At 68.5% G+C, this 24,243-nt stretch overlaps 1 pseudogene; it reads right to left on the bottom strand.

Moving 5' to 3' along the window:
* The window catches only part of LOC119096612 (amyloid beta A4 precursor protein-binding family B member 1-interacting protein-like), a 28,210-nt pseudogene extending 20,362 nt beyond the window's left edge, over positions 1-7,848 (bottom strand).
* Between the last annotated feature and the right edge of the window lie 16,395 nt (positions 7,849-24,243).

The following is a 24,243-nucleotide window of genomic DNA, read 5'->3' on the forward strand; positions in this document are numbered from 1 at the left end:
GCTGAGCACCTCTCCATGGGCTATCGTTCCCGTCCGCCTGTTGGAGATCATCTTTTCTGAGCCGACCCAGCGGGGCCGGCGGTCAGTGTCAGGCCGACCGGTGGCAGCGGGCTGCTCTAATCGGCGTAATCAGGGCCGACGCGCCGTGCCCGGCCGGCGGCGGCCGCGGCGCCGCCGGCCGCTGCTACCGTGGGAAGGCGGCGCGTGCAGCCTTTGTCCGGCCGCCTCCTCCAGCCCGAGCGTTGGCAACCGGCGGCGGTTGGCGAGCGCGGGTCGCCGCGCCCAGTCAATGGAGGGGAAGCGACCGCACCCCGCCTCCACCGCTGATGCATGGCTACTGTTTACTCATAAATAAGCGCCCTAGGGTCGGACGGAAGCCGGATATTGTCCGTCCTGCTCGGCCGGTAGTGTGGGGCTGGTTTCCCCGGAGCAAAACAGAAGGGGAGCGCTCTGAAGGAGCTGATCACCGTCCAGAGTCGAGCAGAAATGGCAGCGCCTCGAGGAATGCAGCCAGTTCCGCAGGGAAATGATCCCGCTGACGGAAATGGATTTTCCAATTCCTCGCTTGATTGCGCGCAATGCGTCTTGAGCGTCCGTCGGGCCGGCGGGAGGCTCCACCGAATTGCCAACCGGGCCGACCTCACTGACAGCCGCTGCGCACGAGGACAAGGACACATCGGCTCGGCCAGCGGGCTTTCCCGAGCCGTTCTGGCGGCAAACCAGCTGGCCGAACCCAGCTCAATGTCAAGCAATGACAAAACACCTCCGTCAAACGAGCCAAATGGGACTTCCGCCAACCTCTGCCTCCCACGTGCCATCTTGTTAGATCGTTGTTATTCATTACAGAAATCCTCCCTTCATCGTCAGTCTCTCATGCGGTCGCACGTTTTTCCTGCTTTGTTATGTCGTAATTACAAATGGGCTCGCTCCAGCAATGGCGACGGCTCGTCGAGCACGACGAAATGAGCCGCGACGGCCGCTTCATCGCCGACCTACCTTGCCGGCGAACAGCCTCCGCCTGATGATCCCGAACATGACGTTCACGCTTCCGGCGCCGCGAGCAATAACGGGAGCCGCGCCAAACGGCAGCGATTACCGAGCGGGGCAGACGACCGGCGCTCACTTCGGCAGCGCTCGGCGCCGGTCAGCGGACGCGGCGAGCTGCCGGCGAGGCGTCCAGCGGCGCACACGTCGGCGCCGCTGGACCGGCGATGGCGCGAGCCCCCGCGGCGACTGCGGACACGGGCGCACCGACGCCACGACAGTCGTGTGCGCGGCCGAGCGACAGGTGGCGTCCACCGGCCAGTCTCTCCGCCCGTCTCTCTGCCCGTCTCTCGCCGTCAGTCCGCCGTCCGGCGGCGGCCGGCGCCTGTCACAACACCTGCCGACGCCGTGACGTGACGTCCGCCCCGGCGCGTCTCTGTCCGGGCCGACGGCCGCGCACGCTCCAGCACCAGCGCCTCTGTCCCGAGCAGGCAGCCGCGCACGCTCCAGCACCAGGGCCTCTGTACCGGGCAGGGGCCGCGCACGCTCCCGCACCAGCGGCTCTGCGCCGTCTCTCCACCGACCGGGCGCTGCCTCTTGCGTCCCCGCTTCGGCAGCGGCGGAGGATCGGTCCGTGCCACTGGCGCGCGTGGTCACGACGGCAGTCACAGGGACCAATCCGCTCCCCGTCCAGCGACCGACTGTCCGTGCTCTAGCCCCGGCAGCGACGACCGTCACAGTCTGTCACCGGCCGACTGCTCGCTCGCCCTGAGGCCTGCGCCAAAGCTTCAGCCGCGGAGTGAGGATCGGAGCTCCACAGGCTGGCTCCACACTCGTCACGAGACCTCCGCTCGCGCGTCGCCGGCGGGTGGCGCCGCGTCGGCGTCGACGATCCGCTCCACAGGCGGCCGGGGCTCCGTCGGCGGCGGCGACCCGGGAGCGCCGACACGCACGTCCGACCCCCGCAGCCGCCGCGGCCGCACAGCGCGTCCCGCTCTCGGTCGATGGGGAGACGCGGGCCGGCCTGCCCGCCCGCAGGTGCGCCGCCGCCGCCGCCGCCGCCAACCGGGGGACGCCGTCGCCCCGGGCGCGCGGCCCCCTCCCGGCAGACGGCACCCTCCCGACAGACGGTACCCTCCCGACGGACGGCACCCTCCCGACGGACGGCACCCTCCCGACGAACGGCACCCTTCCGACGGACGGCACCCTCCCGACGAACGGCACCCTCCCGACAAGACGGCACCCTGCCGGCAGACGGCACCCTCCCGACGAACGGCACCCTCCCGGCAGACGGACACCCTGCCGGCAGGACGGCACCCTCCCGGCAGACGGCACCCTGCCGGCAGACGGCACCCTCCCGACGAACGGCACCCTCCGGCAGACGACACCCTGCCGGCAGACGGCACCTGCAGATGCCAGGTTTGGGCCGAGCGGGCGCGGCCCGCGCCGCCGCCGCCGGCAGACGCCACGTGCGAGACGGGTACGGGACAGCTGCGTCCCGGAGCAGCCGGCTCAGCGCAGGGCGGAAGGGGCGGACTTTTGTTGCCGGCGGGACACCGCCGTGTTAATCCCTGCCTAATGAAGAGTCAGTTGTCAGCCAATGGGCTTCTGCGCTCCTCCCATCTCTGCACCAAAGGGAAATACGAGACAGCGCCGCCACGGCTATTTGTAGTGATAGCGATATCTTCGCGTCCTTGTGGTAACGATTACTTGAGCTCTGGTAGTCCTCTAGCCCCACGCTCACGAACGTCAGCGGTACTTGAGCGCGGAGTGAGCCAAACATCCGCTCGAACATTAGCATTTGAGAAGGTCGGTCGTGTCGGGCCGGGCCGAGTCGACTCGAGCCGAGCCGAGTCGACTCGAGTCGAGCCGAGTCGTGAGCCCTGCCGACATCTGGTTCGCGGGACTCAGATGGCGCCACGCTGTCCTCCACATCCCCGCCGCCGCCGGCGACCGCCCACGGCCTACCGCGCCGGATGACAGCATGAAGGCTGGCGGCGGTGATGTCAGGCGGCGGCGTTTATTTGCCAGCCCGCGCCGAATTTTGCAGCGGCGCGCTCCGGAAGGCGGCGGCTTCCTGCGCGGCCGGCCGTGGCGAGGACGGTCCGAGGACCGGCGCACCCGCGCGTGGCACGGCGGGCGGCGCGCCACGTCGCCGCGGCGTTCACCGCGCCCCGCACGTGAGCCAGACAGCGGTTGTCCGGATGACGGTGGAAGCTGTCCGGATAACGGTGGATAGCTGTCCGGATGACGGTGGATAGCTGTCCGGATGACGGGTGGGTAGCTGTCCGGATGACGGTGGGTAGCTGTCCGGATGACGGTGGATAGCTGTCCGGATGACGGTGGATAGCTGTCCGGATGACGGTGGATAGCTGTCCGGATGACGGTGGGTAGCTGTCCGGATGACGGTGGATAGCTGTCCGGATGGCGGTGGATAGCTGCAGAGCAGATGCCTGCTGCGACGTCGGATGTGAGGGTTTAAAATGTACGGTGGGCTTTCGCGGCCAGATGGGGGATGAACAGCGGCGGCGTTCATCAATATTCGCCGGTGTGGTCGCGGCAGTGCCGCCTGTAAATCTCAGGCTCGTATAGCCAACTTTACGTCTGTTTACTGACGAAATCGAACGGGGTTTATGACGCTGAGAAAAACTTTGAAACACGAGAGCGGTTCCTATTGACTCGGAAGAACGTGAGTCGACTGGCTGACTGGCTCGTGTTTGCTCGAGAAATGTGCGTCGCGCTAAACAAACGAGCAAAGGCGATGAATTTCGGTCCTTATTGAATGATTGTTGGCCTAGGATAAACCCATCCACGTCCCATAAAAACTGATGAGCCAGCAAACATCACCAGGCGTAATTATTACACACCACCGGCACGTGTGACACACGAGACCAAATGCATACCGTCACCATAAGGGTGCTGTCAGGATAAGACTAAGAGATAGCATCTCGTCGACCATTAATGGCTATGTCTGAAAAAACAAACCGAGGAGCTTTGTCCCCATCTACCCCTGCATCCAGCCCAGTATACATTAACTCAATTACCCTCAATAGGGGGGGGGGGGGGGGACAGCTGGGTGAAGAGGGAGGGGATGGGGCAGGCCACGGACACAAAAGACCCCACCAGACCTCAGCCACCGGAGGCCACGTGGCATGAGGACTCAGTGACAGGGCACAGTGTGACAGGGTACACTGCAGGAACAATACGGCCAGCGGGTCAGGCCGAAGAAGACGCTGAACACTGAACACCAGCAAAGAGCCGTTGCCGACGGAAGCCAGGTCTACGGGAGGCCTTCCGACGGTCGTCCCTCACGCTATTTTCGGACGCCGGGAGGCAACGGACCCGTCCTACGAGGACTCTGTCTCGTCTTATCTGGCAGACGTCTGACGTCAGCACCGGCGCTGCAGGCCGGGCCCGGGCCAGCTGCAGCCCGTATCGGGCACAGCAGGCCACGACAGAACTGGAACGGGCTCCGACACAGAAACACCTGCAGCGGCCGGCCCCCCACTCCCGGCGGGCCCGGCGGTCGGTTTTCCTCGGCGCCAGATTACGTTTCGCACGCTCATGACGGCAGCGGCCGCCAAAAAACGCGGCCGTGATTGGCTGGGAAACGGCTGTTTTTCTGAGGCACGGCGCGGGCCGGCGCGCTGCCGCTGCATCAACCCGGAAGCCAGAGCGCGGCAGGTCACCGCGTCCCGGGGCGGCGCTCGGGGACAGACCATGCACCGCTCTCAGCGACGCCCTCCAGAGAAGGGAGGGGGGGGGGGGGCGCCGCTCAGTTAGCACGCGACACTCAGCCAACTCGTTTCCGGCCGGGCGGCGTGAGCGGCCGTAAACCCTGACAACTACGGGCATCTCGTCCGAGGGCGGCGCGCCACGCGCTCGTCAAGGCTCCCAAATCTCGCCCGGGACGTTTACTACCGGCGCTGGAGCCGCCGCTCGGCGCACGTGAGCAGGCGTGCGGACCGCTCGACGGTAACTACCGGCACTGTAGCGGCTGGGACGGAGGTGACAACGAGACAGACCCCATGCCGCCACATGGCGCGGACCCCCGGGACATCCCAGCGCCGGCCGGCGGGGCCACGCGTTTACGGCACCTGGCGCGGTCGGCCGGCGGCGGCGCGCTGGTTGCCCTCGCCCCGGAGGCTCGACCTCACGCTGATGACAGGCACGGTCCGGACCGCCGCTGCCGCGCCGCTCGTCACCTCCCGCAGGACGCCGGCGGACGGTGCCGGGCCGGCCACCAGCTGATGGCGGGCGGCGATCCTCGGAGGCCCGCCGCGTGGCCGCTTGTTTCCTCGCCCTCCCGTCGCGATGAGTCAGGCCGGCCACCCTCCCACGCGTGATTCAGCGCCGCGGACCGGCCGGCCGGCCGCCGCTCGCCGCACCACACCACGACCCCACGCTCTCGGGCGGCAGGACGGCCACCAACGACGACGCGACGAGGGGACGAGCGATGAAGCAGTCGCCCTCCTCACCCGGTCACGGACCGCCCTCAGCGACGCCCCGGCGGTCGCTCCGAGCGACCGACCCAAGCCAGGCGCTCACTGCGGGAGTGGTCCGCCACGCGGTCGGCCATCAGCGGTGATTTTTCAGCGCGCCGACGGCTGGTCGCGGCCGAGTTGAGACGGAGCAAGCAGCCGCGCCTTTCGGTCGTGATGCACAGTGACGGCCGCGCCCTCCGTCGCCATGCCGGCCCGAAGGTCGCTCCGACCTGTCGTCAGCCGGCGGCGCGTTTAATTCCATGCCGTTCTCAGTCCACCCCGGGCCCTTCTCAGTCCACTCCGGGCCGTTCTTAGCCCGCTCCGGGATGTTCTCGGTCCACTTCGGGCCGTTCTCAGCCCGCTCCGGGATGCTCTCAGCCTGTTCCGGGCGATTCTGTCAGCTCCGAGCCGTTCTCATCACACTCCGGGCGGTTCTGAGTACGCTCCAGGCCGTTCTCAGTCCAATCCCGGCGCGCGGTCTCCGCCCGTCGCGTGCCCGAGGACGGGCGGACGGCCGGTGCTGAGAGCTGTGCAGGGCGGGCCAGCTGGCCGGCTTTGGGCTCCAATCCGGCGGTCAGCGCAGCCAAGGTCGGACAAAAAGCCCGCCCACTGCCGTGTGGCACACCGGCTCACTGTATGTACTGAACGGAGGTGAGCTGGCTGTTCAGGTCGGAGTAAACAAAGAGCCGCGGAGTGGGGGCATCGCTCGGTTCACATGGGGTCAGGTCGCTGGCCTGATTACGTCCACAGATCGGGCGTCGATGCCAGGCTCGCCGGCAATCTGTCAGAATCAGGTCTGCAGAGTCGATAACATTATCAAGTCGGGAAACGAACTAGCCGGCACTACTGATCTTGGCCGTCCGCTCCTGAAGACAGATGGGCTGAGCGCGTTTGCGATTGGGCCCGTTTGACAACTGTTACGACATCAATACGTGACAAATCCCGTTTGAGATGCACACCGACACTGATTGCCTGCAACGCGTCCACGGCCCAGCACCGGCGGCCGTGTTCGTCGGGCGGGCGCGCCATCCTCGCCCTCCTCGTCGGCCTCATTCCACCAGTGACCTTCCCTTCCCCGACAGTGCTGTTCGTCCCCCGAATCGCTGAGCTTGCACCCAGCGACGGACGATGTTTGTTTAGATACACCGAGCGCCCAGCAGGCAAAAACCGGGGCCGCCAGACGAACCGAGCACCGGCCAGCCGGCTGATAACGAAAGGCCAAATAAAGGGGTATGACTTGCACCCTGCAATAGCCTGGCAGCTCATCAGGAGGGTTGATCGCCCCTCTGCCGCTGCCAGCACCCCATCGTTCATCACAGCAGCGCCGGGCCGCACAATGGCTATGGTAATGCATCTGGCGGCCGGCCGGACCGGACTTGATGAAACGGCTGGCAGCGCGGCGCCGGCGGCCCGTGACCCAGCCGGGCGGCGGGCACACGGCCGGCGTCCCCACGTGCTGACCACGTGTCACGGTCACCGCACGTGGCCCGGCTGGCGCACCTCTATCGCTCAGTCCCGCACCACCGCCACTTACCGGGCTCAGTGCCGCGTCCGCGACCGTGGTCATTTCGCGCCCGGCTTGCGCAACGCATAGCTGCACGCCCGTGTTCCATTTGTACCGACGCTATTGCATTTGCACGGCCACAGGCTTCCGTCGTCCACGCGTCTCTGGTGCGGTCTTTGTACGCGTGTCGGACGAGCTCTGCACGGCGGCCGTCACCGCGCCCGCGACGCCCCGCGACGCGGCCGCGACAGGCCGGCGGCCCATCGTTCGCTGCCTATCTGCCGGAAGCCTTGTAAAGCTGACAGCCGTCAAAGCGCGCGTCCAGGGCGGACGGGGACCGTTAGAGCCGGCGCGACGCGGGCCTGCTCGCAGAGCGGCTGCCGGCGCCGACACGCCGGACAGCCGGGGCGAGCGACGCGCTCGAGACAATCGCGAGGTGTCTCGCGGCCGGGCGTCAGATGAGCGGTGGTACATCGGAGCGACCAGACCAGCACGCCAGCAAGAGACCCGGCCCAACGGCACAGAGCACACGCACCAGGCTCAGCTGACTCGGCGACGTCCTGAGACATGCAGCAAAAATCAGGCCAAAGTAGAGCCCGGAGGATAAGGTTCCAGGAGAGTGCCACGCTCCCGCGCGTCGCACCGGTCCCACACGCCGCACATGGCCGCGCGGTCTTCACGTGGTGGCGCTGTTCCCACGTGCACGCACGGTATCACCCACCTCATCGCTGTCGTACTCGCTGTCCGAGCTGGGTGGAGATGCAGACAGCGATATCCGGCAGGGGCCGCGGCCCAGCATGCTGACGACCGTCGCGTCGCGCGCGCGCTGGCACTGTGTCCGGCCAGTTCGCACCACAGAGCCTCACGCAGCCGCCGCGTCACCCACTGAGTCAGCGCCCCAACTGAGCGTCCCGGCCCCCGCGCGCGGCGGCCGGCGCACAACCCGCCGCGTGATTCAGACGGCGCCGCGGGAGGCGCGCAGGGGGCGCCACCGCCGGTGGCGGGCGGCCGCCGCCGCGCCCTACGGCCCGCTACCGCAGGTCGGTCACGGGTCAAGGCGGCAAAGCGCCGGCGCCGCCACCGGTAGACGTGACGGCGGCGGACCGGCCGAGCGGGCAGCGATAGATAGCCAATTTCGGCGTCGATTCCGGCGCCAACCGGCCGGAAATGGCCGCTCGCTCGGGGTCAGCGCCTGACCCGGCTGGCGCCCTGAGGCCACGCCGCTGCCGCCGGCGGCGGCCGGCCGAGTTCCTGCCATGCCCTGGGACAGAGTCGGCGGCCAGACGCCGGGCGGTGTCCGGCGTCCGGCGCGTCCGGCGCCGGGCGAGCCGTGACGCCGGCGGCCGGCTGTCAGCGCAGCCCGGGGCGACACGATCCAGAGCGGGCAGCGAGGCGGCGCCAGGCAGCGGTGCTCGGACCGGTGGCGGCGGCGGCGGCAGCGGCGGCGGCTCCCAGCTCCCAGCTCCCGGCTCCCAGCTCCCGGCTCCTGGCTCCTGGCTCACGGCTCACGGCTCACGGCTCACGGCTCCCGGCTCCCAGCTCCCGGCTCCCGGCTCCCGGCTCCCAGCTCCCGTCTCCCGGCTCCCGGACAGCGGCCGGGCCCGGGACGTGTCTGAGAGCCCTCCGCCGTGGCAGAACCCCGCCAAAGGAAGCGACTGGCTGACCTTAGGCTGCTGACGCCGGGCCGTCGGGGCCAATATGTCAGCTTGGATATCGCAACACCGCACCGTCATGAGCGATGCCTGATCCTCACTCCAAGTGAGACCCGTGAGGTGGTTGTTCCGACCAGCCACACGCGTCCCATACGCTCACTACCCGCACAGGAGGGTCGCGGATCTCACCCTGATTCGCCATACAGCGCGAATGACCTGGGATGTCGCGTCCGGCACCAGCCACACAGTGAGAACCCCTCCCGCTGATGCCGGGCCAGCGGTCCCCGCGGGTGGAAGCCGACGCGGTCCGACGGGGTGCCGCCTGCTAGGGGCCGCGACCGGCGCCACACGCGGCCGGACCTCTCTGACCCCGTCGGTCGTCCTCTGGTGGACGATCGCCAGTCCCGTGACCCCGCGCCCTCCGGCAGACTATCACGCGCCACGTGACCCCACGCCCTCTGGCGGCACGCGCGTGCGCCGTGGCCCAGCCGCCGCGCCTTTGTTCCCGCCATTACCGCGAAAGCGGCTTTTTGCGCCGCGTGCGCCGCTGAATGCTGTCAGCACGCTGCCGACCCGGGAAAAAAACCACCGGCCGCACCGTCCGTCTCCGTATCAGCTGCTGCCGGCACGAGCGGCGCACAATGACGCGACCCGCCCCCTGGCGGCACGGGGCAGGTGAAACCGCCGCCGCCGCCGCGGCAGCTTTGTCCCCGGCGGCGGCGGCGCGCCGGCCCCGGCGCCGCCCGGACCGCGCTCGCGCCACAGGCAGCGCCATCTGACGGGACGGTGGTGCGGTACCGCGCCGGAGGGGGCGGTGAAGGGGGGACACAGCGGGCAGGCGGCGCCATCTGTCGGACTGGACCCGGGCCCGTTCAGCCGGTGGCGTGAGGGGGATGGGTCGGGACGGAACATGAGCAGGGGTGTTTTGTGGCGAGGAATCTTTGCACGTCATTGCCAACGTTGAGCCACACAAATAATGTGCCCAACGCAATATGCGGCATTGTAAATTGTAAATTACGCATACAGTAATTTGCGGAAATGACTGGAGTGAGTAGTGAGATACCAGCAGAGCTGCAGCGCTATCCTGTAAACGCGTTGGCGGCCGGGTCCGACCGGCGACCGAGTCCGGCCCGCCGACCGCGCGTGATACCATCTGCGCCGCCCGGTGATGGGTGGACCACCGGGGAGAACCGCTGACTGATGACGCACATGTAACGGCGCGGCGCGGCCGCAGTTCGCCACGAGAGGACAGACGTCCCCGAAACAGTCACAAGTTTCAGTCTGCGGGACAACTGCAGCAAATTGCGCCCGAGCAATGCCGTTAGTTCGCGCCATCTGTTCACCAGCGTCCTTGTCCCTGCGCCGAGGCGGTGCCAGTTTTTGCGAGTCAGTACCGACGAAACGGGCTCGAACAAGAGGCCGGCGAGGACGGGGGCGTAATCGGGTCACAACTGCAGCTCGGCGCCGGGCTCCCCGCCCGTCGGAACACCTGACTTGCGCGAACTGCAGCACAAATGGCCCCGACAAAAACCCCCACATGTGGCCGACGCAAAACCGTGCGCCGCACCGAGCTACTGCACTTACGAGGCCCGCCGAGAAGAACCCGGTAGCTACCACCGCTCCGGCGCGGATCAGGCCGTCCAGCGTGTGAACGGACAAACACCGCGACAGGCGCTCCTACCCGGCTGAATAATGGCACCGGACACCGGGCCGCGCGGCCGACCGGCCGGGCCAGCAAGGCCAGGGGGCACAAAGGCGCTCGTGACGGGCCAGCCGACGGCCCACAGCAGGCCCGCACGCCCCGGCCGCGCGCACCCCCGTCAATAACGTTGCATTTCCATTGCAGATCGCCTCGGGCGCCACTTAGACGGACAGGCGGTGACAAAGCTGTCCGGCGCGGCGCGGCCGCTGACGGCGCAATCGGGACGGGCATCGACGCGCTCCGAACGCCGACGCCCGAGCGCCGGCCGGCGGCAATAAACAGCTTTTTACGCCGGCTGGCTGGCCGGCCGGCCGGCCGATAGCGCCGGCTGGCCGGCGCAGCGCGCGTCGGCACCTATGCAAGACCCTCGGGGCCCTCCCATCAGACGCGGCCCTCGGCAACCCGCCGGCAACCCCTCGGTAACCCCTCGGCAACCCGCCGGCAACCCCTCGGCAACCCCTCGGCAACCCGCCGGCAACCCCTCGGCAACCCGCCGAACGACGGCCGATGGCGTGCGGTCAGAACGTCGCCAGGTCAGCTCTGCCGCCGCGGCCGGGCAGCTGGCGGGACCCGTCCCCCCGACCCACGGCTCACCACGGCCGGCGGGGCCGCTGGGAACCGCCGGCGGCGTCGCTCAGGCGCCACCTGACGGCGGGACCGCCGCATCGGTGGGACCGCCGCATCTCCGGCCAATGCGGGCATTCAAGGTACACTGCATACGTGCACGACTTCTCCCACATCACGTTGCTGCACACAAGTCTCAGCATTTAGTAACATGTAAACGCTGTCGGGGCCCTGCACAGGAGCGAAGCCGCCAAAGCAGGCCGGCAGCACCGCGAGCGCGCCGCGATCCTGGGCGAGCCGGGCGCCGCGGCCCCAGGCACGGTCCCACACGCTCAGGCACGACCCTGCGCGCGCCAGGCACGGCTCTGCGCGCGCCAGGCACGCCGCGCCCGGCCACGCACCCTCGTCCTGAAAGTATAAATCCGTGCGAGATAAACGCGCAGGCAGCCAGGACCTGATTGATGATCGGGCCGGGCGGCGGCGACGGCGGCGGCTCGAGTTGCACCGGTTCTCCAGGAACGGCCGCTGCGGGGCCCGACGAGCTGGGCGGGACGTCCCACCCGCCTCAGCCGCGCGCGTCGCAGCAGCCAGCCAGGCGCGCAGACGTACTGCCAGTCTGACAGGAATGACTCCGAACTGACAGCCGCGCCGCAAACGACGCGCCGGTCGGCTCAATTTCCGCCGTCGACGTCGACGTCGGCTCGTCGATGTCGACGCCGCGCGGGGGACGGCTCCCGCACCGAGCGGCCCCGACCTCCCGCCAGCCCAATTTCAGCCTCGCCCTGTTCAAATCGCACAGTTTCCCTAACCTATACGGGCCTAAAACGGCTCCAAGTTAATGTCGACTTTTATTACGGACTTTGATGTCAGTGATGAATTGGACAAATGTGAGCACCTGAGTGGTTTTCGGCTCTTGCGTCTTGGCGACACGGCTTAAACAGGACGTAGATTATATTTGCCTTTATGAAACTGGCCGCAAACGGGGAGGGGAGGGGCAGATCGCCGGCGCCGGCGCGGCGCCGACCCAATGTTTACCCACGCCGGTCAGGCCTGGTCGCCGTCGCCGCATCTGCATAATGCGGCCGGCAGACGTGGCTGATGTGCTCGGCGCGCTCTGGGAATGGTATTTGTGTAGCCACCCGCCGGCGGCGCAACAATAATCACAGCACAACCGCGGCCACGACACGGCGGCGGCCGGCCATGAGATTTATCGGCCAATCCGGCCCGCTGCCGCGTGGGAGAGTGGCGCCGCCACGAGGGGCGCTCGAAAGACGCGTGAATGGGCCGCGCGTCTACGAGGGCTCATCGGCGATATATCGGGCAGCGCTTGGCGTCGTCGAGCCGCTCGAGCGCGCCAGTTTAAAGGGCACTTCGGCGGGCGGACGGCCGATCCCACGCGCGCCGGGCGAGGGGAGACGCCGACTGATCTCCATACCGCTCCAAAGATAGCCGACTTATTTCAATCCCTTGCCAATCCATTTACTCTGAACGACGCAATAAACGCGACAGGAAAAACAGACGCGGTCCGGCCGGCGATCCACCCTGAGCCGGGCTCGGCGCGGCGGTTTTTCTCGCGCACGCCGGCGTGATCAGCTGGACGGGAGCGCCGCTGCCGGCCGAGCGCCGCTGCCGCACCGGGCCGCCGCCACGCAGTCATCCGTCACGGACGGCGGCGCGAGAGCTAACGAGACGCCGCGCCCGGCGCACGGCCGGCCAACTCGATTTGTCCAGGGGATCGCGGATGTCGGGCGCACCCTCGCGCGGCGCCCCCGGCGCACGGCAGGAGCTAATCCCCTCCGGCGCGCCGCCGGGGAGGGACGCCACACCCGACGGAGCCGCCGGCCACGACGGGAGGTAATCCCCGCGGTGGACGGGAGGGGCGGGGAGCGGGCGGAAGGGACGGCATCTGGCGCCGGCTAATCCCCGCTGATGGATCGCTGCAGGAAGAAAGGAGAGACCTGTCACGCCACGCCGCTGACTTCGGCGGCGATGAACAGGAGCGCTCTCACGGGACGACACGCCGCCTGGCGCACAGGGCTTCCGTGTTCAGCCCTCGGTCAGGATTACCGTACTGCCACTGCAGCAAACCAACCGGCAACAATTTCAGCGAATCAACATCAACAAAGACTCACCACAGCCCATACGCAGAGTGCTATCGCGTTTCAAGGCAGGTTTCACTCGCGCCGAACAAACCGCGCACCGTCGCCGTTTAGAACAAAAACCACGTAGCCAGGTTCTTTCCGGCGTGTTTGTTTGAGTGTACGAGCGTACCTCCGACCGCAGCCGGGTCAAAAACGTGCTCGCCATAAAGGTGGCCGCGTTACGGGACGAGCAGGGCGGCGTGGCCCCATTCCGACGGGGTCACGCCGGGGGGGGGGGGGCGCCCCGTGACGCCGCGCCAGGGAAGCCAGTCACCTCTCCCGAGGGTCACCGGAAGCCGGGCTACCGACGGGGTGGGTAAGTGCGGCGTCTTCACAGACCACACTGCTGCGAGTCCGCATAGATTGCGAGCCATCCTACGCGACGCTGAGTAGGTTATCTCAGTGCTCCACGACGCACAGTAGGACGCCAATAAGCTGAGTTCCATGAAAACAAAACAACGACCTCGCACCCGCAACTGCGCCGTGCGCGATATCGAATGGGAAACGCGTGTCAGTGCTACACCAAGCGTTCGGCTTCTAAGGCACCAAACTAAAACTGAGTGAAGGTGGCACGCTGATTAATTATAAATCACATGAGGCAGTCACGCATGTTCACTTTACGTCACGATCTGCTTTGATCTGCGTCGCATTCGTAACTGTGGCTGGCTGGCTGGGCCCTGGCCTCCCGTCCCCACCCGTCTTGGGTCCGTCCTCACCAGCCGAGCCTGCTCCCTTGTCGGCGGCGGCCCGTCCGCGGGTCCGGTCACGTTTCCCGGAGCAATGGGAGCGGGCCCCCGACCCCCGAGGGTGTCGCCCGACGCCAGTGTCGCGCCACACGGCTTCCGGGGCGCCGGCGACGCCCCGACCACACCCACAGCTCATCTCTCAACGAGCCTCCTAACGGCGCTGGAGCGACAGTGTTTCCTGTCGGCCGTCTTAAATCGTCCGAGCGCCCCGTGACAACCCATCGGATCCGCGCCGAGCCCTGTAACAGCGCCCGAGGGTCGGGCGACGGCGCGGATGGCGCGCGCGCCGGCGCCGCCAGCACGCCGTGGATCCGCCGGGGATCCTCCCTTGGGCGCCGCCAGCACGCCGTGGATGCGCTGGGGATCCTCCCTCGGGCGCCGCCGGCACGCCGTGGATCCGCCGGGGGTCCTCCCTTTGGCGCCGACAGCACGCCGTGGATGCACTGGGGATCCTCCCTCGGGCGCCGCCGGCACGCCCGTGGATCCGCCGGGGGTCCTCCCTTGGGCGCCGACGGCACGCCTCCTCCGCCGGCCGGCGCCCCTGGTAAAAAGCCCCTCCGGCCCGGCCGGCCCGGCCGGTCAGGTGCACCGCCGCCGGCTATTTCTGGAGCGGAGCGGCGTACGGGGGCGGACACCAGCTGACGGGGAGGAGGCGGGGGACGGGAGGGGCGGGGAGGGGCGGGGACGGACGAGCACGCCCGCTGTGACAGATCTCAGCAAGGGAGGAGATGACACCACGTCAATCCGCAGGGAGTATGAAGGATTGGTGTTGTGCTCAGATAAAGGGATCGCGAGCTGTTGGACAGGACAGCCCCGTTGCAGCGATCGGCTGGAAGGGGACCCGGGGACCAAAGCACAAGCTAAAGGCTCAACGACACGGCGTAAGGATGACGCAGGTAACGCAGAATACAGGCTTGAAATGGAAAAATTGATAGAGATTAAGACAACGCTAAAAGATGCACCACCACGGGATAAGAAAGCGGATAAGACTCTGGAACAGTTTGACCGTAGCCCGGGTGGCGGTGATGCTTTCAGAGAGTGCTGAAAGCGGACATCATCATCAGGAATTCCCAATGAGGAGAAACAGGACACTTAAACGGCATCGTAACGGGCCCCATTTGTCTCCTGATTCTGTTCCATTTCCATTCCATTTGGGTCCTGATGACACTGTTCCCTACCGGCTAACACTCAACCTGACCACATTAGAAGGCCTTCACAGACTCCATCTATAACGGGCCGGCAGCAGACGGCGTGCCCACCACAGGGCCGCGAGCGAGCCCTTCCGCCCCGCCCCAGCCCACATCTCGTGCCACGTCCGCGCCGCAGCCGGCCGGCCGCCGGTCGCGCTGCAGCCGCCCACTAACGACCGTCGCGACTGCAGTCAACGGCCGGCGTGGCGGCCGGCTGGGCGGCGGCCAGGCACCGTACATCACCGCGGCTGGACGCGCACGCCCTCCGGTCGCCGCTGCGAACCGCGCTCACCTGGAACAAGAGACACGCGGTCAGTCATCGGCCGGCGACGCGCGCGGCCTGCACGCCGCCCGCGCGCCGAGATGGCCGCCAGACAACGGCTGAGCGCCGGGCACTTAGTGCTGAGCGGGCGCAGGGGCGGAAGTACACTGTGGACGATAGATGTGCACCAGGCGGGCCGGGTGTGCTGAGAGAGACGCTGAGTAAATGAAAGTCGCTGGTAAAACAAGCACACCAGCAGCGCACGGCTAAAGTTGTTGCTGAAGTGTGTCGTCGGGTTAGAACGCCGCCGGGGGACGAAAGTGCCCAGCTCGGCGGCAGCTCAGCCCCAGCTCGGCTCCAGCAACAGGCCGCCGGTCGTGAAGTCGTGTGATGCGATGGTGCCGGGCCGCCAGCGAGTAGTCGCACAGTATCAGCTCACCCTTCCAGCCGGTCGGGCACCCCAGCTCTGCTCGGCCAGCTCCCGGTGCCGGCTCGGTCACCTCCCGGCGCCGGCTCGGCCAGCTCCCGGCGCCGGCTCGGCCAGCTCCCGGTGCCAGTTCGGCCAGCTCCCGGCGCCAGTCCGGCTAGCTCCGGGTGCCGCCGGCTCGGCCCGTCCCACTTCCGCCGCGCCCAGCCCTGATCAGCACCCATCGGCGATCCCGTCCAGCGTCAGTGAGCGCCTCTATGACAGCAGCCGTCTATAAAAAGACGCGCCGCTGGGAAGGCGGCGGTTTTCTCGGCGTGGGAAGCGCAGCGGAGGCGGCGGCGCGAGCGGCCGGTGGGAACGCGCCGCGCCCGGCACCGCTTCCACCGGCGACACACATTCTCCCGCAGTGGGGCGACAAGCACGCACACGCGCTGCCCGGCCGCTAATGACGCGCGCTCCGTCCGAACACGGCGCCGACACGCGGACACCAGCCCTGAGCGATGACGCTGATGGCTTGATTGCGCCCGCTCCAGCTCGGCCGGCCACAATGGCGCTGCGTCGGCGGGCGCTGTCGAGCCGCGCGCCTCGCCTCGCGCTGGCCGGCCGTTCCCCGGGGCGGACCGCGGGGTGGGTTAGACGGTACGGGACAGGCTGCTCGGAAAACGCCGACGCGGTGGCTCGCGCCACGCGCCCGAGGGCATTACAATGACCCAGGCCACAGCCTCCGCCGCCGCCGGCGTCGAACATATAGGTGAACGGCGGCAAAAAGAGCGCGGCGACGCATACAAAGCGGCGCAGCGCTCGCCGCGGCGCCGCACGTCGCCGCCGCGCCGCGAATGCCAACGAACGCCGCCCGCGCCGATCGGCACGTAACGCTAATCCTTTCACCAGTAATGAGCCGATGGAGCCATCGGGCGCAGCGGCGAGCGACGTTAGAGCTCGTAACAGCTGCGGCGGCGTAACTATAGCCGCGGGCGACGCTCCGTAACGAGACGCGGCCGCGGGCCGTGCGTTTACTGGCGCCGGCAAAAACAGACGCTCCGGGCGCCGGCGACGGCTTCATCGGGGGCAGTGCCGGCGCGACCAGCGGGTAATCTCCGACACGCGCGCCGTGTCCGAGCCCGGTGTTTATTCCCGGCGCCCGCTCCGAGTGGCTTTTTCCCGGAGATGTGTTGCGAGATAGGGTGAGTTTCCAGCGGGCGCGAGCGGCGGCGGACGCCCGTGTCCGGCTGACACGGGCGGTGCACGGACTGAGCCCGTGTAGGCAGGCCCGTGAACGACGACCACGGGCGAGTCCGACGCCCAACAAGCCGCCACTGTGCCCGCTCATTACGAGGCCGATAAGCTAATGCGTCTTCAAAAGACCCGATATGCGGCCTGTCGTTCACCAGTCACGACAGGCGGCGATAACACCGTAACACGACCCAGTAAAAGCCGCCGACAAACTGCGGCACAAAGTCCGCGAAAGTGGCTTTTACTTCGGCGCCGTGGCCGCTTCCGCCGACCGCGCCGGCTGGTGGTGCCGTCTCACCAGCTTGGCGTGGCCGCCGGCCAACACGTGCCGCCGGAGGGCGCTGCTACCGCTAGAACAGCGCGAATGGAGCACACGGCACGGCCCGGTCCAGCCGCTTCCCGGCGCGCTGACGCCGTTCATTCCGGCCATTCAACGTCGGCGAGCGGGCCGGCCGCGTCCGGCAGGTTCCGCCATCCGTCGGGAATTGAGTGGTCGGTTCTCGGCCGCTGGCCACCGAACATCACTTTCGCAAGTTTGCCGCGGCCGTCGGGCGGCGCTCGTCGCCCGCCGCCGACCGGCCATCAGTTACGCGACTTTGCCGCAACCGCCGCTCGGGGAGCGACTTTCGGCGGCGGTGACACCAGCGGGCGACGGGATGGCACCACGCGAGCGCTCCCAAAGATCGGCGGTTCCGTCGCACACGGCCCGGTTCGGCGAACGCGACGCAATTCGGCGGCGCGCTGCAAGCGACGCCCGCCGTGACCGTTCCGCAGTGGCGGCGGTCGTGGCGCGGCGGCGCGCCGCTCAGCGCGCAAAACGGCGGGGCGCGGCCAAGCTGCCTGGCCGCTCGCCGCTCCGCTGAATGAAGAGCGCCCGTCCCGGCCAATTAACGCACCTAATGATAACCGCCGAGAAAACTAGCACTCGTTCGAGACCGGTCCGCGGACGAACCGACTCGCTAACAGCTTCGTTTGAGCGATACATCAAGACGTCAGGTAAACACACGGCGGCGCGCCCACGTCTAACGACGCCCCCCGGTTTCTCCGGCGCCGCGGCTGCTGCTCGACGCGGGCGAGACCGGCGCCCGGGCCGACGAGCGGTCGGCCGGCGGCGGCCCGTGACCGCCTATTACCGGGCGTGGCCGCCGACCGGGCCCAGATGGATGCGGGTTTGGACGCCGTCATCCCCGCCGACGGTTGGCCAGCCAAGCCACGATTGGCCGCCGCGTGGATGACGGCGATGACGAGGCGGAGCGGCCCTGCTCGGCGGCCGGCCGGGGCCGGGCCGACCGACTGACACCTGATGTCGCCGATTACGAAGGAGGCATTTCCGATCCGCTGGCCGGTCCGGCACGCGCTCCGTATATAGCCGCCGCCACCGCAGCGAGGCCATGCACCGGTGCAGGGTCGGCCGAGAGCCGGCGCACCGGCGAAAGTACCGCGCCGAGGACAAAAACGGAGCGGCCGGCGCCGCGGCGACAAATCGCGCGCAGCCGCGCCACGAACGCCGCCGGCGCCGGATCAGCCGGGATTTGGGGCGCGCCGGCCGAACCGCAGCGGGCCACAATAGAGTGAGGCTGAGGAGGCGTCCGGAGACGCAGGGGCGCCCAGGCCGCCCCGGAGACGGAGCGGAGACGGAGCAGAGACGGGGAGACGGACACCGCGGCGCCGCACGTCCATCGAGAGAAAGGCGCGGCGACAAAAAGCGCGCGCCGCCGCCCGTCCGCCTCTCACCCTTGCACGACAGAGATGGCAATCAGTGCGGCGCGGCGCGCGCACGCATGAATTATTCCCGCCATAACGGCGAAACAAAGCAACAACGAGAAGACCCGGGGCCGACGCGACGTCTGACCGTCTGCAAAAACTGGCAGGTCGCATTCCGGCCCGACGCCGAACAAATGAGGGGCGACCGGGTCAGCACGGCGGTCACAATACCGCGGCGGGGGCCCTGCCGACCTCCGGCGCCACGGCGGCCGGCGTCAGTCACAGGCGTCCAACACGCGCTCCGGTGCGGCCCTACATCACACCAGGGGGCGAGACGTCGCTGAGGGTGGCGAGGGCCGGCGGCGCGCCCGGCCGGCCAGGTCCGCGCGAGCTGACCGACCTCGCTACCTGGCTCACCACGCGCCCGCGCCACTCCCACGCGATTTCGCGGCTGTGTCGCGGTCGACGTCGGACGCGTGTCGCCGCCGGCGGGGCGGCCGTCTGTGGCTCGACACCGCGCGCGCGGCCAGGCGCCGGCGGCACGCCGCGGACGGCCGCGGCGCGGCTCTCGGACACCGGGCGGTCCGTCACCGGCGGCGCCGGTGTCAGCGGCCGGCGCGGCGACACCGGACCCGCCGCCGCTGTCTGTCCAGCCGACACGACGTGGTACGCGGCAGAAGGCGGACGCGGACAGCCGACACGGCGGCCGACACGGCCGGCGAACTCCGCGGCAGGCGCGGTGGTGGCATGACGGCGGCGCGACCGGTGGATGTCAGCGCCCGTCGTAGCGGAAATGACGACGGACGTGGAGCGGACGCGACCGCAAACATAACCGGCGGACATGGCGGCGGACACAGCCTGCTGACACCGATCGCGGCCGCCGCTGCAGTGCCGTCATTGTTGACTAAACAAACCAGAGCAGCACACGGCCCTAACTCAGCTGATGAGGGCCCTAAATCAGCTGATGATGGCCCTAAATCAGCCGGTGATGACCTTAAATCAGCTGGCAATGGCGGACGCGGCGGTCACTCCCCGCGCCAGCTGACGGCTGACTGCGCTCAGCACGCCACCGGCGAGCAGCCGCTGCGGAGCCGAGAGCGGCGGACGGCGACCCACCCCGTCCGTCCCAGCCACGCAGGACCACGCCCGGAAGCAGCCTGGGTCAGCCGGCAGATGGCCGCACCGGTCGCGGTCGACGCCCAGGACACCGTCCGCCGCCGCAGCCGGTGCAGCGGCGCGCCAGCTGCCCTCCCGCGCCGTCGGTTGTGCGCCTCCGCCGTCATTGTGGCCGCCTATCTCACTAAGGAGCGTTGCGTGTGCTCCGTCGCAGTCGCCGGAGCGGCGGCGTGGACGACGACCGACGCAGGACGGGGAGTGGCGCGGAGCGGCGCGGAGCGGCGGGCGGACGAGCGGCTGGTCCGTGCGGACGACGCCCCACGTGTGCGACCCGACGTCGTTCTCCGAACGGCCGTCCGTGACCGTCATCGCTCATCGGCGCGCGGCGTGTCATGGCCGCCGCATTGTCCGGGCCGGCTCCGAAGCCTGCGTGACCTGATATCCGGCCGGAGCCGCCGAGCGAGCAAACAGTTCCCCGAACAGTGGCCGTCGCCGCCTCGCCAGGCTCGTTGTTCGGCCAGGTCAGCAGATCCATACGCCGCGCGGTCTGTCGCCGCGGTGGCCTTTGTTACACGTCCCGGCTGGCGGCCGCTCCACACAGGCTCCCATCCGCTGGTCTTTCCCAGACCAGCGTACATACACCTGCGGGGCGGCACGGAGACCACTCCCGTGCGGCCCGGTCCCGCGGCCGTGCGGCCGCCTGGCCTGGACTGGCGCTTCCCCGCTCACGGGTGTGACGTGCAGCGGGACCAAGGACATCCACGTCCGCTCCGGAGGACGTCCACGTCCGCTCCGGAGGACGTCCACGTCCGCTCCGGAAGACATCCACGTCCGCTCCGGAGGCAAAGGACGTCCACGTCAGCTCCGGAGGTGGGGAACGTACACGTCCACTCCGGACGCGGGGAAATCCACGTCCGTTCCAGGGAACATCGACGTCCGCTCTGGAGGGGAGGGACGTCCACGTCCGCTCCGGAGGCGGGGACGTCCACGTCCCCTCAGGTGCGTCTGACGCGTCGCGGGCCGGCGGCAGCGCTGACTCACGGGCGCAGGGGAGACAGGGCGCGCCGGCGCCGGCCGCGGTCGCTGCAGCCGGCCGCTGCTGACCTCACAATGGGGCGCACAGCCCGGCTGACGACCGGCCGGACACATCAATGGCCAGGAGAGCGACTGCGGGGCGACGGGGCGCCCGCTGACGCAAGGGCCGCACGTGCCGGCAGGCGGGCCGGTGCCGCGCGGGGCGGTGACGCCGGCCCCGGCAGAGAGGAGCGGTGGTGGGCAGATACGAACAGAGCAGGGCATTGAGATGTGAAGCGAGCGGAGCGGAGGCACGGCGGGGAACGGCAACCCGGGGAAAACCAGGAGCGACCGAAGCAGCGCCGTTGAGAATGTCCGTCTTGCCGTACACAGCCCTGAACAGGCCAGACTGATCTGATGTCAAATCTCGCGCAATGTATGGCACCACCTGAAAAAAACTAAGCAGAGCGGGGCGGAACAATACCGAGTGGTCTCAGCCGAAGCACGCCACCACCGTCCGGCGCGGGGCAAAAACCGGGGCGGGTTGGCGTGTGTTCCAGAGACAATGCAGAGGCCGCGGGAGCCGGGTCGAGTAACGAGCCACCAGCGCGTCCGGCGGGCGTCAGACACGCGGCCGGCGCGAACCGCTCCGGACGGCGGCACAGGTGCGGCGGGCCGGCCGGCGCCTGGCTCCGCTGTCGGCACCGGGCGGGGACAGTCCGCTAGCGCTGTCTGTAGCTGTGTCATCACCATCCAGCGCCAAGGCACCGGTGCCGGTGGCGGCGCAGGCATCGGACAACGGTGACGGCTGTCAGTCAGGTCTCTGGCGAATCAGGCTGCAGCCAAACGGCCGACGGCAGGCCGACGGCAGGTCAGGTCTCAGCCAAACGGCCGACGGCAGGCCGACTGACCAGCTCAGCTGGCGTGTCAGTGAGCGCGACGAGAGTCCCGCGGCCGCCTTCTCCCGTATGACCCCGTCAACCTCTGACACGGCGCCGGTCGCGCCACTCCAAACCCGAGCCACCCGACAGCGCGGCTGCCGCCGCCGCCGGATCCAGCCGATCCGCCGCGGGCCGCTGACGCCGCCGGGCCAGCACCGGACACCGGCGCACCCCGGCCCTCCGCCGCTGCGGCAGCTCACCTGTCCGACGGCGCGGCGCGGCCGGCCGGCCGGCAGCGTGTGGTTGATGACGCTGAGGCGGCGGCTGGCCAGGCTGGCGCGGCTGCCGCACAAGCTGCGTTGGCTGGCCGAAAGCGGCCGGTTGAGGTTGGAGCGGCTGCCGGCGCGGCGCACCGTCACCTTCTCGCGCGCCACCACCAGGCCCAGGTTGCCGCGGCGCAGCGGCGTGCGGCTGCGCCGCGGCCGGCGCACGCTCGGCAGGCCACACAACAGGCTCGCCATCTCCGGCGGCGGACGCGGCGCGGCGAGGCAGCGGCGGCTCACACGCGGCGGCGCCGACTCGGCAGCACAACCCGCCCTCCGCGGCGCCGTCGCACAACTGTGCGCCGCTCAGCGTCGGCCGACCTGGCCGGCCGGCCAGCGACGGTGGCGCCACCTGAGCGGCGCCCGGGGCGCCGTGCAGGGTGACGCGGGATGCGAGCGGGCACCCCGGCCCGCCGTCGCACCTGCCCGCCCTCATCGCCGGGGCTCATGACCGGTGAGGCTTCGGGGGACTCGGGTCGGGTTTGCCGTGCGCCGCGGCGCGAGGGCTTCCCGAGCCGGGGCGCCGTATTGCCATCGCTTTGGTGTCGTTGCCCTCGGCCTCCGAGTCGACTGTTTGCGTGACGAGATGTTGTTCGCGAGCAAATAAGCTCACCAACGGCCTTCATGAATCCACGAATCTTGTCCAGTTAGCTAACGTATTAGGTTTCTTTAAGACTAACGACATGTTTCTGGTAGATATACGCATAAGACGGCATAGGCCTTTTTGGAGCTGAAACCCCCAATCTTGGAAAAACGTGATTACAAGAAGAGACTCCGGTACGCGGAGACAAAGTGGGAGGATCAAGGGATATTTTCGGTTCGATCCAGATGCCGTTCTCAATTTCAAAGCCCACATTCGGGTAAACCTATTGCCTCTTTCTAAAAAAGCCTAAAATCTTGATCCAGGAAACGATCCGCCCATCAGCGGTGACTAATGCTGTTGCCAGAACGCAGCCCGCTCCGATAAAAAGCGCCAGAAATGCCGCCGCAAAAACGCTCCGCAGCTCGGGCCATTAGCGCCAGCCAGGTAATTGGAGCGAACGGCCGCCGTGTATCGACTCCGATCGTGGCTACCGCCCGCGCTCTCCGCCGGCCGGGGTCCCTGTAATCCCGCCGGTGGCTGACCCCAGCGGCCCGCCGCGCCGCCGGGCCCGCGCGTGCAGCTGATTGGCTGATAAAGTACGGAACACACACGGAACGGGTACCCGCGCGCCGATCACGCTCGCCGTAATCACAAGCCTTGCAAAATGCTGGCACATGACCGCAGCACGGCCGGACCCGGCCATCCGTCAGACCGGGCGCATGTCCACAACAAAGCGCACGATCGTAACTCTGGCGCGTCGTGGCGGCTGGCCAACACAAAGCTCTCACCGCGCCTGGCAGGTCCTATGAAGGCCGATCAAAGCGGCACCGACGCTGCCCCGCTGTCGGCGCCGGCCGGCCGCCGCCGGCTCTGTCCAGAGCGTCGGCGTCGGCCCGCCGCGTGCGCCGGCCGCCGGCGGCTGCGCAAAAAGGCGGCGCCGCACCGGCGCGAACCGGCGGCGCTCCTGGCGAAGCCGCCAGCTGTCGCGCGACGTTCACGCCGCACGCGCGCGCCGACGCCTGCACCGGGGGCGGCGCGCGGCCGGCGAAAATAGGCCGCCGGCATCCCGGCCCCGCGACGTCGTCTCCCGGGCCGCGTTCCGCCGGGCCGGTACGGCGGCGTCGCTGCCGGGGACGTCCGCACAATGCCGTCAGGAGCGCGGGCTGCGCGGACGCCGCCCATAACCGATCTGCTGGGAGCCGATCAGAGGACACTGCGGCCGCGGCGCCGCCGCCTGTTGCACGCCACTGGCGTCCCGACGGCCGGCTAATGGGCGTGAGAACTGGAGCGGTCAGCCGCGCGCGCTGCAGGGCCGCCGTTCTACCTCCCGCCCAGCGCGTCCGCGCTCCTCGGCACCGGCTCCTCCACCCGCTACGGGGGCGACACTCTGGAATGTCGGGAGGGCCGCTCGCTATCTAAAAGCCCGCTGTTGGACATCCGAAACATGACAGCTATAAACGTGCCTCGCGAGCACCTTTCGCCACGTGCGAGGGTTCTCAATGGCAGCTATCAGAGGGCCATCCAAGCTTCTTTTCATCCGCCCTCAGCGCCACCTTTCATCGGTCCCTTCGTCCCATCCATTTTCAAACGGCCGCCTCGCGACACCCCCGTGCCCCCCCCCCCCCGCTCTTAATTGACGCCGACTGAAATCGCAGCCTGCTTCATGCGTCGGCGCCGACGGCAGCTGTCGGACCCGACGACATCTGAGCTATCATCCACCACACCCGCCACCC

The sequence above is a fragment of the Pollicipes pollicipes genome, unplaced genomic scaffold, assembly GCF_011947565.3.
Source record: "Pollicipes pollicipes isolate AB1234 unplaced genomic scaffold, Ppol_2.1 Scaffold_4295;HRSCAF=5057_pilon_pilon_pilon, whole genome shotgun sequence".
Taxonomy (NCBI): domain Eukaryota; kingdom Metazoa; phylum Arthropoda; class Thecostraca; order Pollicipedomorpha; family Pollicipedidae; genus Pollicipes; species Pollicipes pollicipes.